Source organism: Phyllobates terribilis, unplaced genomic scaffold (genome assembly GCF_046119375.1).
Source record: "Phyllobates terribilis strain yellow unplaced genomic scaffold, ASM4611937v1 Scaffold_5__5_contigs__length_657084704, whole genome shotgun sequence".
Lineage (NCBI taxonomy): Eukaryota > Metazoa > Chordata > Amphibia > Anura > Dendrobatidae > Phyllobates > Phyllobates terribilis.
Genome location: NW_027362765.1, coordinates 654,203,198 through 654,218,861, shown reverse-complemented (window position 1 = coordinate 654,218,861; position 15,664 = coordinate 654,203,198). Strand labels below are relative to the sequence as shown.

General features: G+C 42.9%; 6 non-coding genes and 1 pseudogene across 6 annotated transcripts; all 7 read right to left on the bottom strand.

The window, feature by feature from the left end:
• Positions 1-3,096: 3,096 nt before the first annotated feature.
• On the bottom strand, positions 3,097-3,287 carry LOC141275459 (U2 spliceosomal RNA). Its single transcript, XR_012323698.1, has one exon. It is a non-coding gene; the product is annotated as a U2 spliceosomal RNA (small nuclear RNA).
• Positions 3,288-4,402: 1,115 nt separating this feature from the next.
• On the bottom strand, positions 4,403-4,593 carry LOC141275458 (U2 spliceosomal RNA). The gene has a single exon (XR_012323697.1). It is a non-coding gene; the product is annotated as a U2 spliceosomal RNA (small nuclear RNA).
• A 1,115-nt stretch (positions 4,594-5,708) lies between these two features.
• On the bottom strand, positions 5,709-5,899 carry LOC141149560 (U2 spliceosomal RNA). Its single transcript, XR_012245851.1, has one exon. It is a non-coding gene; the product is annotated as a U2 spliceosomal RNA (small nuclear RNA).
• A 1,115-nt stretch (positions 5,900-7,014) lies between these two features.
• LOC141275457 (U2 spliceosomal RNA) lies at positions 7,015-7,205 on the bottom strand. Its single transcript, XR_012323696.1, has one exon. It is a non-coding gene; the product is annotated as a U2 spliceosomal RNA (small nuclear RNA).
• Positions 7,206-8,320: 1,115 nt separating this feature from the next.
• On the bottom strand, positions 8,321-8,511 carry LOC141275456 (U2 spliceosomal RNA). The gene has a single exon (XR_012323695.1). It is a non-coding gene; the product is annotated as a U2 spliceosomal RNA (small nuclear RNA).
• Positions 8,512-9,626: 1,115 nt separating this feature from the next.
• On the bottom strand, positions 9,627-9,817 carry LOC141275455 (U2 spliceosomal RNA). The gene has a single exon (XR_012323694.1). It is a non-coding gene; the product is annotated as a U2 spliceosomal RNA (small nuclear RNA).
• A 1,118-nt stretch (positions 9,818-10,935) lies between these two features.
• Positions 10,936-11,139, bottom strand: LOC141150567 (U2 spliceosomal RNA; annotated as a pseudogene).
• Between the last annotated feature and the right edge of the window lie 4,525 nt (positions 11,140-15,664).

The following is a 15,664-nucleotide window of genomic DNA, read 5'->3' as shown; positions in this document are numbered from 1 at the left end:
CTGATTTAAAATATTAGACGTAACATCAGTCCTACCTTCCGTAGAGCTCTTACGATCTTTTGCGGATCTGACACAATTAAAATCTCCAGCCACTATAGTGAAGTCTCTGCCTGGTAAAAACAACTTTAGAGACTCCAAAAACCCAACTCTTGCTTGTTTATCAGCAGGGGCATAAACATTAAAAACCCGTACCCGCTGACCTAAAAAATCCACTAATAAAAACAAACATCTCCCAGGTATGATTACTTTAAACTCTAAAACCTTTAGACTGGAATTACACAGTAAAATGCCCACCCCTTCATTCCTGTTTTCTGAGCATGGGGACCAAAAAGATTGCCCCTTATTCCACTCACTCTCATGCGGGGCAGATTTAATTACACATTCCTGCAGACAGACAATATCTGCATTCACACTCTCAATGTAATCCAGTATCCCTGCTCTCCTACAAGCAGAACCAATCCCTCGTACATTCAGAGAAGCAACACACAACGCCATCATAACAACAGGAAGAAATCTCCACCATACCCGATCCATCATGAACCAGGAGAAAACCCACTCCTGCCACCCACTTTTCTACGTATATCAGGCGACTCAGAACTCGAGTCCCTGTTAGAATAACCTGGTCTTAGGGAGACTGGATCTTCCTGCCCCCCAGACCAACACCCCTCCACCTTACTTCTTTTAATCACGGAGGCATAACTCTCCTCCTTGCCATCATCTTCCTCCTCATTTTCACTCCAATCACTGTTAACCCTATCACGCTGCTGAGGGGTTATAGTTCCATCCGAATCAGAATCCTCCTCCTCCAAAACCTCCATTTCCTCACCCCCATCTCTTCCCAAAACAGGATTCACTGACTCCGCCATATTAGACAAATCCATCCCATCACCCGGGCCATGCACATCAGCTACTTTGTTTATTACTTCCAGCCCCTCCCTCAAACCAACTTTCTTCTGGCTCCGCCCCTTTTCCTCCATCTTGGGCACCGCATGGTCTCTTCCCCTACCACCATCTTGTTTTTGGCTTTCCCCCTCTGAGTCTGAGCCTTCGCCCTCCTCCCCACTTTCCTGCCGAGTCTTCTTCTGCCTCTCTTCAGCGTCCACCTGTGACCTAGGAATCTGAGCCCACAATCTACATTTCCTTGCAAGGTGATCTGCATGTCCACACAAATCACACACCTTATTCATTGGGCAACCACTTGCAACATGCCCAGATTTCCCACAACCTCTACAAACATCACCTTGCACTGGACAATCTTTCTGAACATGTCCAAACTCATGACACTTCCTACAATATTCCATCTGTCCATTATAAAAACAAAATCCCCTTTCTCCTCCGATAGAAAACTGTGCAGGAATGCTCTTGGCACCCCCAATAGCTCTATCATCCGGTCTCAGTTTTACAACATATCTCCTCTTGCCATTTAGATAATTGTATTTGTTCTTCATTCTTCCCAAAAATTTAACCTCACTACAATACCGAGCTAAAAAATTGGAAACAGTCTCATCCGGAACTTTAGGGTTATACATGTGCACAACCACATACTTATATGTCTGCTGGAACAGAGGTTCCAGTGCAATAAACTCTAGGCATTTCAATCCTTTTCTTCCTTCATTCGTACCAACTCCATGTAGACTCTCTGGCAAATACTCAAAGAAACAAAAGTGATATCATAAATTCCTTGTTTCTGAAAATCCTGCAGTGCCAATACATCCGTTACCTTCAAGCCATTAATGTTCTTCAAGACATCAACGCAAACTTGGTCCAAACCGATTTCTCCTTCATGACCTGCAGCCACCTTCAGACGGACCGAGTCCTCTAATCCACGTGTTTTCTCCACCATTTTTACAGCAGATAAACACAATCGCCGCTCAATCGCACACTAGAGCCCCACAAGGGGGAACCCCAGTCACAACTGCCCTCCAAACAACACCAGCAGCAGAAAACCACCACTGATCTTGCCAAAAGGCCGAGAAGCGATAACCAGAATTGGTTTCAAACTACGGAGCCACCCAAGGATCCTGAAAAGTCCATTTGTGGAGATGAGCTCCTGGACTCCCGTTAAGAAGACATGTTGTCAACCTCTAGATCCCTTACATGCCTGCACTTTTCGGCTTGCTGCTGCTGCAATCCACGCGTTTTAGATCTGCATAACTCCACCTCTTTAAACACAGCACCTTCACCCCCTGCTGTTCCCACCCGCCTCAACACCGTTGGAAGGGAGGAGAACCAATTAAGGCGGGGGGTGGGGTGGAACGAGCAGCTGTCTACCCTTAGCAGGAGGGCTCCTGATTACATACCTCTCCTGCTGCTGCTGCTGCTGGCTGTCCAGCAGCAGACTGAAGGTGGCTGCTGCTGTGCACAGGTATATAAAGGCTCAGAGCCTATTATGACACGCGCAGCCAGCGTTCCATTGCCACATTCCATCTACTGCAGGCAGGATACCTGGCTGGCTGAATGTCGCTGAGAAGCTCACAGAGACCGCCATAAGCAACAGTTTAACAGAATGCCACAGACTAATCAACCAAACTTTTTGGGTTGGGTTCTCTTTTATAGTCTGCAGGCATTAAATGAAAGAAGTCAGTGTTCCAGCAGAAGGAGACAACGTTTCAGAAAAGGCATTGTAGCAAACCAAAAAAGAAATTTTAAGCGCAGCAGAGTAACCAGCGCACATACCTGTTAGCTCAGGTGAGTTTAAAAGGCTGCTGTTGATAACAAGGGCATTTGCTAAATAGATGGTGTGTGTGCAACAATATACTGAAAGGTCAATTATATTGTGCAGCTTATCTCACCACCTGTAGTTATTTAGGTGAAAGCTCCAAAATGCTTGCCTAATATGTCTGTTTATCCAAAAGGAAGTAAAAAGGGAGAGCTAGAAAGATAGCATTGCATCACATTACATGGCAATGCAATGCACAGTTGCTGAAGTTGAACCAAAATGAGCTTGTAATCTGGCTTCTGCAACTTTGAACATGAAAAATCCAATGAGGAGAAGAAAAGCAAAGCCAAAGAGTCCATCCCAAAATCCGACAAACAAGCAAAATGAACAAAAAACATTGAATTCAATTCTTTCTGATTTTAGAAACTGCATTAAAGAAGGGGTGCACCGGTCCTGGAGATACTGCAATACCAGGTCAATGCGTGGAGTGGACAGAGCAAGCTCTTTTTCCATCTCCCTGTTCTAAAAATCCATTTAATATATGGTCCCCAGATAGGGGACGTATCAGATATTAAACTGATAAGAACAGATACTACACTTGATCTTAGCCAAAAGGCCGAGAAGCGATAACCAGAATTGGTTTCAAACTACGGAGCCACCCAAGGATCCTGAAAAGTCCATTTGTGGAGATGAGCTCCTGGACTCCCGTTAAGAAGACATGTTGTCAACCTCTAGATCCCTTACATGCCTGCACTTTTCGGCTTGCTGCTGCTGCAATCCACGCGTTTTAGATCTGCATAACTCCACCTCTTTAAACACAGCACCTTCACCCCCTGCTGTTCCCACCCGCCTCAACACCGTTGGAAGGGAGGAGAACCAATTAAGGCGGGGGGTGGGGTGGAACGAGCAGCTGTCTACCCTTAGCAGGAGGGCTCCTGATTACATGCCTCTCCTGCTGCTGCTGCTGCTGGCTGTCCAGCAGCAGACTGAAGGTGGCTGCTGCTGTGCACAGGTATATAAAGGCTCAGAGCCTATTATGACACGCGCAGCCAGCGTTCCATTGCCACATTCCATCTACTGCAGGCAGGATACCTGGCTGGCTGAATGTCGCTGAGAAGCTCACAGAGACCGCCATAAGCAACAGTTTAACAGAATGCCACAGACTAATCAACCAAACTTTTTGGGTTGGGTTCTCTTTTATAGTCTGCAGGCATTAAATGAAAGAAGTTAGTGTTCCAGCAGAAGGAGACAACGTTTCAGAAAAGGCATTGTAGCAAACCAAAAAAGAAATTTTAAGCGCAGCAGAGTAACCAGCGCACATACCTGTTAGCTCAGGTGAGTTTAAAAGGCTGCTGTTGATAACAAGGGCATTTGCTAAATAGATGGTGTGTGTGCAACAATATACTGAAAGGTCAATTATATTGTGCAGCTTATCTCACCACCTGTAGTTATTTAGGTGAAAGCTCCAAAATACTTGCCTAATATGTCTGTTTATCCAAAAGGAAGTAAAAAGGGAGAGCTAGAAAGATAGCATTGCATCACATTACATGGCAATGCAATGCACAGTTGCTGAAGTTGAACCAAAATGAGCTTGTAATCTGGCTTCTGCAACTTTGAACATGAAAAATCCAATGAGGAGAAGAAAAGCAAAGCCAAAGAGTCCATCCCAAAATCCGACAAACAAGCAAAATGAACAAAAAACATTGAATTCAATTCTTTCTGATTTTAGAAACTGCATTAAAGAAGGGGTGCACCGGTCCTGGAGATACTGCAATACCAGGTCAATGCGTGGAGTGGACAGAGCAAGCTCTTTTTCCATCTCCCTGTTCTAAAAATCCATTTAATATATGGTCCCCAGATAGGGGACGTATCAGATATTAAACTGATAAGAACAGATACTACACTTGATCTTAGCCAAAAGGCCGAGAAGCGATAACCAGAATTGGTTTCAAACTACGGAGCCACCCAAGGATCCTGAAAAGTCCATTTGTGGAGATGAGCTCCTGGACTCCCGTTAAGAAGACATGTTGTCAACCTCTAGATCCCTTACATGCCTGCACTTTTCGGCTTGCTGCTGCTGCAATCCACGCGTTTTAGATCTGCATAACTCCACCTCTTTAAACACAGCACCTTCACCCCCTGCTGTTCCCACCCGCCTCAACACCGTTGGAAGGGAGGAGAACCAATTAAGGCGGGGGGTGGGGTGGAACGAGCAGCTGTCTACCCTTAGCAGGAGGGCTCCTGATTACATACCTCTCCTGCTGCTGCTGCTGCTGGCTGTCCAGCAGCAGACTGAAGGTGGCTGCTGCTGTGCACAGGTATATAAAGGCTCAGAGCCTATTATGACACGCGCAGCCAGCGTTCCATTGCCACATTCCATCTACTGCAGGCAGGATACCTGGCTGGCTGAATGTCGCTGAGAAGCTCACAGAGACCGCCATAAGCAACAGTTTAACAGAATGCCACAGACTAATCAACCAAACTTTTTGGGTTGGGTTCTCTTTTATAGTCTGCAGGCATTAAATGAAAGAAGTCAGTGTTCCAGCAGAAGGAGACAACGTTTCAGAAAAGGCATTGTAGCAAACCAAAAAAGAAATTTTAAGCGCAGCAGAGTAACCAGCGCACATACCTGTTAGCTCAGGTGAGTTTAAAAGGCTGCTGTTGATAACAAGGGCATTTGCTAAATAGATGGTGTGTGTGCAACAATATACTGAAAGGTCAATTATATTGTGCAGCTTATCTCACCACCTGTAGTTATTTAGGTGAAAGCTCCAAAATGCTTGCCTAATATGTCTGTTTATCCAAAAGGAAGTAAAAAGGGAGAGCTAGGAAGATAGCATTGCATCACATTACATGGCAATGCAATGCACAGTTGCTGAAGTTGAACCAAAATAAGCTTGTAATCTGGCTTCTGCAACTTTGAACATGAAAAATCTAATGAGGAGAAGAAAAGCAAAGCCAAAGAGTCCATCCCAAAATCCGACAAACAAGCAAAATGAACAAAAAACATTGAATTCAATTCTTTCTGATTTTAGAAACTGCATTAAAGAAGGGGTGCACCAGTCCTGGAGATACTGCAATACCAGGTCAATGCGTGGAGTGGACAGAGCAAGCTCTTTTTCCATCTCCCTGTTCTAAAAATCCATTTAATATATGGTCCCCAGATAGGGGACGTATCAGATATTAAACTGATAAGAACAGATACTACACTTGATCTTAGCCAAAAGGCCGAGAAGCGATAACCAGAATTGGTTTCAAACTACGGAGCCACCCAAGGATCCTGAAAAGTCCATTTGTGGAGATGAGCTCCTGGACTCCCGTTAAGAAGACATGTTGTCAACCTCTAGATCCCTTACATGCCTGCACTTTTCGGCTTGCTGCTGCTGCAATCCACGCGTTTTAGATCTGCATAACTCCACCTCTTTAAACACAGCACCTTCACCCCCTGCTGTTCCCACCCGCCTCAACACCGTTGGAAGGGAGGAGAACCAATTAAGGCGGGGGGTGGGGTGGAACGAGCAGCTGTCTACCCTTAGCAGGAGGGCTCCTGATTACATACCTCTCCTGCTGCTGCTGCTGCTGGCTGTCCAGCAGCAGACTGAAGGTGGCTGCTGCTGTGCACAGGTATATAAAGGCTCAGAGCCTATTATGACACGCGCAGCCAGCGTTCCATTGCCACATTCCATCTACTGCAGGCAGGATACCTGGCTGGCTGAATGTCGCTGAGAAGCTCACAGAGACCGCCATAAGCAACAGTTTAACAGAATGCCACAGACTAATCAACCAAACTTTTTGGGTTGGGTTCTCTTTTATAGTCTGCAGGCATTAAATGAAAGAAGTCAGTGTTCCAGCAGAAGGAGACAACGTTTCAGAAAAGGCATTGTAGCAAACCAAAAAAGAAATTTTAAGCGCAGCAGAGTAACCAGCGCACATACCTGTTAGCTCAGGTGAGTTTAAAAGGCTGCTGTTGATAACAAGGGCATTTGCTAAATAGATGGTGTGTGTGCAACAATATACTGAAAGGTCAATTATATTGTGCAGCTTATCTCACCACCTGTAGTTATTTAGGTGAAAGCTCCAAAATGCTTGCCTAATATGTCTGTTTATCCAAAAGGAAGTAAAAAGGGAGAGCTAGAAAGATAGCATTGCATCACATTACATGGCAATGCAATGCACAGTTGCTGAAGTTGAACCAAAATGAGCTTGTAATCTGGCTTCTGCAACTTTGAACATGAAAAATCCAATGAGGAGAAGAAAAGCAAAGCCAAAGAGTCCATCCCAAAATCCGACAAACAAGCAAAATGAACAAAAAACATTGAATTCAATTCTTTCTGATTTTAGAAACTGCATTAAAGAAGGGGTGCACCGGTCCTGGAGATACTGCAATACCAGGTCAATGCGTGGAGTGGACAGAGCAAGCTCTTTTTCCATCTCCCTGTTCTAAAAATCCATTTAATATATGGTCCCCAGATAGGGGACGTATCAGATATTAAACTGATAAGAACAGATACTACACTTGATCTTAGCCAAAAGGCCGAGAAGCGATAACCAGAATTGGTTTCAAACTACGGAGCCACCCAAGGATCCTGAAAAGTCCATTTGTGGAGATGAGCTCCTGGACTCCCGTTAAGAAGACATGTTGTCAACCTCTAGATCCCTTACATGCCTGCACTTTTCGGCTTGCTGCTGCTGCAATCCACGCGTTTTAGATCTGCATAACTCCACCTCTTTAAACACAGCACCTTCACCCCCTGCTGTTCCCACCCGCCTCAACACCGTTGGAAGGGAGGAGAACCAATTAAGGCGGGGGGTGGGGTGGAACGAGCAGCTGTCTACCCTTAGCAGGAGGGCTCCTGATTACATACCTCTCCTGCTGCTGCTGCTGCTGGCTGTCCAGCAGCAGACTGAAGGTGGCTGCTGCTGTGCACAGGTATATAAAGGCTCAGAGCCTATTATGACACGCGCAGCCAGCGTTCCATTGCCACATTCCATCTACTGCAGGCAGGATACCTGGCTGGCTGAATGTCGCTGAGAAGCTCACAGAGACCGCCATAAGCAACAGTTTAACAGAATGCCACAGACTAATCAACCAAACTTTTTGGGTTGGGTTCTCTTTTATAGTCTGCAGGCATTAAATGAAAGAAGTCAGTGTTCCAGCAGAAGGAGACAACGTTTCAGAAAAGGCATTGTAGCAAACCAAAAAAGAAATTTTAAGCGCAGCAGAGTAACCAGCGCACATACCTGTTAGCTCAGGTGAGTTTAAAAGGCTGCTGTTGATAACAAGGGCATTTGCTAAATAGATGGTGTGTGTGCAACAATATACTGAAAGGTCAATTATATTGTGCAGCTTATCTCACCACCTGTAGTTATTTAGGTGAAAGCTCCAAAATGCTTGCCTAATATGTCTGTTTATCCAAAAGGAAGTAAAAAGGGAGAGCTAGAAAGATAGCATTGCATCACATTACATGGCAATGCAATGCACAGTTGCTGAAGTTGAACCAAAATGAGCTTGTAATCTGGCTTCTGCAACTTTGAACATGAAAAATCCAATGAGGAGAAGAAAAGCAAAGCCAAAGAGTCCATCCCAAAATCCGACAAACAAGCAAAATGAACAAAAAACATTGAATTCAATTCTTTCTGATTTTAGAAACTGCATTAAAGAAGGGGTGCACCGGTCCTGGAGATACTGCAATACCAGGTCAATGCGTGGAGTGGACAGAGCAAGCTCTTTTTCCATCTCCCTGTTCTAAAAATCCATTTAATATATGGTCCCCAGATAGGGGACGTATCAGATATTAAACTGATAAGAACAGATACTACACTTGATCTTAGCCAAAAGGCCGAGAAGCGATAACCAGAATTGGTTTCAAACTACGGAGCCACCCAAGGATCCTGAAAAGTCCATTTGTGGAGATGAGCTCCTGGACTCCCGTTAAGAAGACATGTTGTCAACCTCTAGATCCCTTACATGCCTGCACTTTTCGGCTTGCTGCTGCTGCAATCCACGCGTTTTAGATCTGCATAACTCCACCTCTTTAAACACAGCACCTTCACCCCCTGCTGTTCCCACCCGCCTCAACACCGTTGGAAGGGAGGAGAACCAATTAAGGCGGGGGGTGGGGTGGAACGAGCAGCTGTCTACCCTTAGCAGGAGGGCTCCTGATTACATACCTCTCCTGCTGCTGCTGCTGCTGGCTGTCCAGCAGCAGACTGAAGGTGGCTGCTGCTGTGCACAGGTATATAAAGGCTCAGAGCCTATTATGACACGCGCAGCCAGCGTTCCATTGCCACATTCCATCTACTGCAGGCAGGATACCTGGCTGGCTGAATGTCGCTGAGAAGCTCACAGAGACCGCCATAAGCAACAGTTTAACAGAATGCCACAGACTAATCAACCAAACTTTTTGGGTTGGGTTCTCTTTTATAGTCTGCAGGCATTAAATGAAAGAAGTCAGTGTTCCAGCAGAAGGAGACAACGTTTCAGAAAAGGCATTGTAGCAAACCAAAAAAGAAATTTTAAGCGCAGCAGAGTAACCAGCGCACATACCTGTTAGCTCAGGTGAGTTTAAAAGGCTGCTGTTGATAACAAGGGCATTTGCTAAATAGATGGTGTGTGTGCAACAATATACTGAAAGGTCAATTATATTGTGCAGCTTATCTCACCACCTGTAGTTATTTAGGTGAAAGCTCCAAAATGCTTGCCTAATATGTCTGTTTATCCAAAAGGAAGTAAAAAGGGAGAGCTAGAAAGATAGCATTGCATCACATTACATGGCAATGCAATGCACAGTTGCTGAAGTTGAACCAAAATGAGCTTGTAATCTGGCTTCTGCAACTTTGAACATGAAAAATCCAATGAGGAGAAGAAAAGCAAAGCCAAAGAGTCCATCCCAAAATCCGACAAACAAGCAAAATGAACAAAAAACATTGAATTCAATTCTTTCTGATTTTAGAAACTGCATTAAAGAAGGGGTGCACCGGTCCTGGAGATACTGCAATACCAGGTCAATGCGTGGAGTGGACAGAGCAAGCTCTTTTTCCATCTCCCTGTTCTAAAAATCCATTTAATATATGGTCCCCAGATAGGGGACGTATCAGATATTAAACTGATAAGAACAGATACTACACTTGATCTTAGCCAAAAGGCCGAGAAGCGATAACCAGAATTGGTTTCAAACTACGGAGCCACCCAAGGATCCTGAAAAGTCCATTTGTGGAGATGAGCTCCTGGACTCCCGTTAAGAAGACATGTTGTCAACCTCTAGATCCCTTACATGCCTGCACTTTTCGGCTTGCTGCTGCTGCAATCCACGCGTTTTAGATCTGCATAACTCCACCTCTTTAAACACAGCACCTTCACCCCCTGCTGTTCCCACCCGCCTCAACACCGTTGGAAGGGAGGAGAACCAATTAAGGCGGGGGGTGGGGTGGAACGAGCAGCTGTCTACCCTTAGCAGGAGGGCTCCTGATTACATACCTCTCCTGCTGCTGCTGCTGCTGCTGGCTGTCCAGCAGCAGACTGAAGGTGGCTGCTGCTGTGCACAGGTATATAAAGGCTCAGAGCCTATTATGACACGCGCAGCCAGCGTTCCATTGCCACATTCCATCTACTGCAGGCAGGATACCTGGCTGGCTGAATGTCGCTGAGAAGCTCACAGAGACCGCCATAAGCAACAGTTTAACAGAATGCCACAGACTAATCAACCAAACTTTTTGGGTTGGGTTCTCTTTTATAGCCTGCAGGCATTAAATGAAAGAAGTCAGTGTTCCAGCAGAAGGAGACAACGTTTCAGAAAAGGCATTGTAGCAAACCAAAAAAGAAATTTTAAGCGCAGCAGAGTAACCAGCGCACATACCTGTTAGCTCAGGTGAGTTTAAAAGGCTGCTGTTGATAACAAGGGCATTTGCTAAATAGATGGTGTGTATGCAACAATATACTGAAAGGTCAATTATATTGTGCAGCTTATCTCACCACCTGTAGTTATTTAGGTGAAAGCTCCAAAATGCTTGCCTAATATGTCTGTTTATCCAAAAGGAAGTAAAAAGGGAGAGCTAGAAAGATAGCATTGCATCACATTACATGGCAATGCAATGCACAGTTGCTGAAGTTGAACCAAAATGAGCTTGTAATCTGGCTTCTGCAACTTTGAACATGAAAAATCCAATGAGGAGAAGAAAAGCAAAGCCAAAGAGTCCATCCCAAAATCCGACAAACAAGCAAAATGAACAAAAAACATTGAATTCAATTCTTTCTGATTTTAGAAACTGCATTAAAGAAGGGGTGCACCGGTCCTGGAGATACTGCAATACCAGGTCAATGCGTGGAGTGGACAGAGCAAGCTCTTTTTCCATCTCCCTGTTCTAAAAATCCATTTAATATATGGTCCCCAGATAGGGGACGTATCAGATATTAAACTGATAAGAACAGATTTTTTTTTTTTTTTTTATTTGGCTATCCCCCACATGGGGATAAAAACCGTTTATTTAAAATTTAACAAATTACAGAAATAAAACCATTACATCCACATTACACTTTCGGGACTTCAAAGAAAAATAAAAATTCCATCACAGCAAATTTTACAAGACTTCAAATATTCCATAGGTTAAAAAGCCATTTGCCTGCCAACGTTACATTCTTTTTCCTGTCCAATAAATAGTATATGTACATTTCACTTTTACAAAAGGCTAAAACATCATCTACTGGTAACATTTCATGTTTAAAAACAGCAATATTTCTAGCATTCCAGAGCGCTATCTTGGCACAATTCACTGTCTTCCACGCCATTATTTTTTGGTCCATTGTTGAGCATTCCAGAAGACCATATAACACTGATGCAAAATTAAAGTCCTTGAGGTCCACCATTTTCTCCAGCAGGGGGATTAATCTTCTCCAGAACTCTTTAGCAAAAGCACAAGTCCATAAAAGATGCTTCACTGTCTCTTCTTCTTGACAACCTTCTCTTGGGCAGATGGCAGACCTCACAAAACCTCTTCTGTACTGGAATGCCCGGCAAGGAAGACAGTGGTGTGCGCAGCTCCAAGACATGTCTTTCTGTACATTAAAAAGATAAGGGGCGTTAATCATTTTCCATATGTGTACAGTTTTGTCATCATCATAACGTTCAATATCACACAACGTCACATCAGTACTAATTTGTTTGAGTAGTGTCTTGCTGTTACATAGATCCCCTGTCTGTTTCTTATTCAAATTAAAATCAAGAATAATTTTCTTTAAAATCTCATAATGTGCAGGTAGGTTAAAAGCATAAGGAAAGGATAAAACCGTTTCAAACCAACCAAACCTTCTCATGAGAAAACCAGTGTTAAAACGCATAAAATAGGAAAGGTAATTATCTTTAAAAAGGGTTTTAAAACAGAAACAGAAAAAATGTATTAAAAGAAACTTATCTAAAACAGGGAAATCTTTCCCACCTTTAACCTTTGGCTTTGTCACAATTTCTCTTTTGAGTTTCTCCATTTTTGAGCCCCAAAAAAAGGTAAAACATACTTTTGTAATTCGTTTCAACAAATTTGTAGGAGGGGGGAACACCAAACTAAGATATAACAGGATAGGTAATATCACCATTTTTACAATCAGAACTTTACCTTCCATTGACAGCTTTCTCATATTCCACATGCAGATTTTCTGATTAATTTTCTGTGCTGCCGCATCCCAGCTATTAAAACCATTATTAGATTCATTAAAAGAAACACCTAAAATAGTAATGGAATCTGTAACTTCAATTGGTACATCATGTAAACTCATCCCCCCGACATTTAAAATATTACATTTAGTAAGATTAATTTTAAAACCGGAAACTGTACAAAAAGACTGAATTTGGCTTATCGTTTTTTGTATTGAAGGTACATCACATCCAAACACTGCTACATCATCCATATAGCTTACAACTTTAACTTGTAGACCGTTCCCTCCGGGTAAGGGTACTCCACATATTTGCTTATCCCGGCGTATTGTACATAAAAGGGGTTCTATAGCACATATAAAAAGCAGGGGGGACAAAGGGCAACCCTGCTTCACCCCTGATTTTAAAACTACCTCTTTTGTTTTAAAACCATTAACTAAAATCTTACTCGTACAATCATTATAAAAAGCTTTAAGAGACAATAAAAACCCACCCGGAATGCCCATTTTTTCTAAAACTTTAAAAAGATAAAAATGAGACACGCGGTCAAAAGCTTTCTCAAAATCCACCGCTAGGATTGACATCTTTGTCTTTCTGGTTTTTACATCTTCAATACAATCTTTCACCAGGTTTAAATTGTCCCAGATACTACGCCCAGGTACCCCGCATACCTGATTTGCATGAATTACTTTATGTATCACCTTTTTCAACCGATTTGCACAGATCTTAGCCATAATTTTGTAATCACTATTTAAAAGAGTTATCGGCCTCCAGTTTTTAAGATCCGTTTTGTCACCTTTTTTGTATAGTAGTGATACCTCACCTTTCTTCCATGAGTTGAGTAAAACCTTATTATTAAAAACTTCGGAAAACAAATTAAACAAATCATCTTTTAAAATATCATAAAAACTTATATAAAACTCTATGGGGATACCATCAGGGCCGGGCACTTTACCATTTTTAAAACTCTTCATGGTTTCTAAAATCTCTTCCTCAACTAGAGGTTGGGATAAAAAACTTTGGGCATCAGCATCTAGGGTGGACTTGATCTCCCCCAGGAAAGTGTGTATTAAATCATGGTCTACAGTTTTTACATTAAAAAGATCATTAAAATAGACATTTACCTTATCCAATATAACGTTGATATTATTATCTCCATCTATGTTATCAATTATTGTTTTCGCCTGTTTGTTTTTCTTAAAAAAATACCTGGAACAAGTCTCATCCTCTTCTACGTGTTTTACCTTTGAACGAAAAATCAGTTCTTTTCCTTTTTGTTCCAACCACTTTGAAATTTCTCCTTTAAGACTCAATATATCATTACCTACATCCAGACCATTGTCTTTGAATTTGTACAATGTCTGTAACCTGATATTAAGAAAATTATAGATCTCAAACTTTTCTTTAGCTTTTTGTATGCTTTTCTTTATAAAGAAATCTTTAATGTTTATTTTCATTCTATCCCACCAGGAGCTAAAAGAAATATTGGGGTTTTTCCTTTTTCTACAGTTTACATAAAACTCAATAAAATCCGATAAAATTTGTGGATCTTTTAAAAGGGACACATTCAATTTCCAAGATTTCTTACCACATTTCTTCTTTCCATTAATCCTCACTCTAAAAGATAAAACCTTGTGATCTGAGAGAATATTAGTTAAAACTTCACATTTCACTGGCAGTATTTTTTCTGAACCTAAAACAAAATCTATCCTGGAGCTACATGTAGAATTGCTCCAGGTGAAACCAGCGTCTATAGGGCTATCCTTGTTACATTCTTTATACACATCAGTTAATTTACAATCATTTATAATATTGCTTAACATTCCAGACGTTTTGTCATAATTTCTACTCACGGAACCGGAGCGTCGGCTTTCGCCTTTTAAAATACAATTAAAATCACCTGCCAGGATAAAAGGTTCAGAAATGTTAATAAATAAAGGTAAAATTTCCAGCATATCAGCCCTTTCATTTTTATCAGGTGACCCATAAAAATTTAAAAACTGCCATCTTGTCCCATCAATAAAAGCCTTAACTAAAAGAATACGACCCGGTAAAATATCTTGGATAAAATCAATAGACACATTTCCCTTAAAAAGTATAGCTACCCCGGCTGATCCGGTTGCATTTGATCCAGACCAGACCGATGGACCATGTTTCCACTCTTCCTTATATTTTTTGTAAGAAATCTTATGAGGGATATGACATTCTTGTAAAAAGAAAACAGAAGCTGTAAAACAGGTTAAAAAATGTAAAACAGTAGCTCTTCTGGTCTTGGATCCTATGCCTCTCACATTGAGGGAAACACCACTAATGTCAGCCATCATAACAAATGGTTAGGAAGAAACAAAAACTGGACTTTACCTATCCGATGGACGGATCAGACCACTTGGACTTTCACCAACGCCCTCTTCTGAATCCACCGTTATCAAAGAGTCTTCATCATCGGAGAAGGAACATTCACTTAAATTAAGACCCGACGCTACTGGGGTGTAGCTCGGAAGGATATTGAGAGAAAGGTTACACTGGGTCTCCATAGGCTGACCATTTAGGTCCTCGTCAGGTGGGTCTCCGAGAGGCTCCGCACTCCCCTGCTGACCCGCAGAGGGTCGTAACACAGGGGCAGGCTGCGCACATGGCGGAGCCTCAGAGTCCCCGGAGGCAGCCAGGTTCGGGGCCCCACCTGGAGCAGCAGAGCCCCGGGACCTCGGGATTCCAGAGTCTACACCCCCGTGAGGGGATGTATCCATCTCCTCCCTATTAGCCACCTCCACGGAACCATTCTTTTTCTTATTATGAGACCTCACCAAATGCCACGTACCGCCCTCGCTCTCGTGAGACCCAGTGGGAATTTTGGGCTCGGTGTCAGCCTTTTGGCGCTCTTTTTTGGCCTTACCGACCGCCCCTTTATGATCTTTCTCAGCCTTCCTTTTAGCCTCCTTATGGTCTTTCAGCCAGCTCCTGGGCTCCTGTGAGTTACCTGTCATTGACTCGGAGGGATTGTTACTAGTTGAAGCGCCCTTATCACCTCCCGAGGCTCCAGGTTGTTGCTCCTCCTCCTGAGGGGTGGTCTGATTGGCCCGTCCATTCCCGGATGTCTTGGACTTCTCCTTTTGTTTTTGTTCATCCTCTCTGAACCTGTGAGGGCAAGAAAAATAGAAATGACCAGGTGTCCGACAAAAAGAGCATTTTTTTTCATTTGGGCACTCCTTTGTGTCATGTTCAGTACTGGCACAATTTCTACAAGTGGCACCACAACTATCCTTAGAGTGCCCATAGAGACCACAATACCTACAGAAAAGTGGCATTCCTGAGAAAAAAAAATCCCCATTAGTTTGCCCTATTTTAAATCGAGCTGGAGGAA